This window comes from Nanorana parkeri, unplaced genomic scaffold (genome assembly GCF_000935625.1).
Source record: "Nanorana parkeri isolate BGI_ZX_2015 unplaced genomic scaffold, ASM93562v1 scaffold83, whole genome shotgun sequence".
Lineage (NCBI taxonomy): Eukaryota > Metazoa > Chordata > Amphibia > Anura > Dicroglossidae > Nanorana > Nanorana parkeri.
In genome coordinates this window covers 771,928-773,347 of record NW_017306351.1, presented here as the reverse complement: position 1 = coordinate 773,347, position 1,420 = coordinate 771,928, and positions in this window count along the sequence as shown.

Here is a 1,420-nt window from a genome sequence, read left to right as displayed (position 1 = left end):
TCCTGGTATTCTTTTTGGTGGTTAAGTTCTAGTTGGGATAATGGGTAAATATGACCGAAGGTATAGTACTACCGGGAATTAAGTTCGATGGATAAAGTCTGCCACAAGAAATTGGGCTTATGTAGCTTAAAGTTACATTAAAATCACTCCCCCCCCCCATCCCATTCTGCTTTAAGGACTTACTTTAAATGATGTCTATTGATCCAAACCTCTTCTTTCGAGGAGTCCTTCCAGTGCTGGTGCCATTTTCTGATCCAGTGCTGACTGCTGTGTTTTCTGTGCCCCACGGTGTCTGTGCGCGTGCTCGCTGCCAGGTTGCATGCATTGACTTACCCTGTGGTTCTCCCAGCTGAAGATCTCTCCTGCACATGCGCCAGCCCTATGATACTTCACGTTCGCTAGAGAATCTTCAGATCTTCAGACAGGAGCGAGCGGTGGAGACAGAGGTAAGTAATAACCTGTTTGGTAACTTTTTAATTTTTTAAAAATGTTTTTGCATATGTCTACTGCTTGCTTGCAGTAGATATATGCAAAAAGAGAGGTGAGGGAAAAGCGTCAAAAGAAAGGTATTCAACATGATTGTTGTCAGTGGAAACCAGAAGTGTATGTGTTGGATGGGTAATTAGACCTGATTAAATTATTGTGCCATCAATAACTCTAATGGAGACGGGAAAGAGTTTTTCGATAATTGCCAAATCGCCAAATCAATAAAGTTCCTAGAGGCTGCTTTATCAATTATTGCTTCAGTCTGAAATCTTTGAAATCCCATTGTAAAGGTAAAACAATTTTGAAATAGTTAGAGTGTCAGGGAGCTCAGTTCTTGAAAGCTCATCTTTTACAGCTTCCGAAAGACCAAGGTGGCATTGATTCCTTAAACTAATGTCATTCCACTCTGTTTCTCTGGACCAATGCTTGAATTCAGCTATGTAATCGTTGACAGGTCTTTTACCTTGTTTCAAGGCCCTTATGACTGTCTCTGCCAATAGCTGTTTGCCAGGGTTACATAGTTACATAGTATTTGAGGTTGAATGAAGACATTAGTCCATCAAGTCCAACCTATTAGGATCTCATTCTAGGAGTACCTGTACCCCTGTATATTACCTGTACCCCTGTATATTACGGTCCCTTAAGAAATCGTCCAAAAGTTTCTTGAACAATTCCACATTATTTGCTGAAATCACCGCCTGTGGCAGTGAGTTCCAGACCCTAACTGATCTTACTGTGAAGAACCCCCTTCGCCCCTTGTGCTGGAATTTTTTTTCCACCAATTTTAGGTGGTGGCCTCTAGTTTTTGTAACGGAGTTAATTTTAAACAGTTTATCGCTAATGTTGCTACCACCATTGAACATTTTGTACATGGAAATCGTATCCCCCCTTAATCTCCTCACCTCTAATGTGAACATTAGTAGCCTTAGTAGCC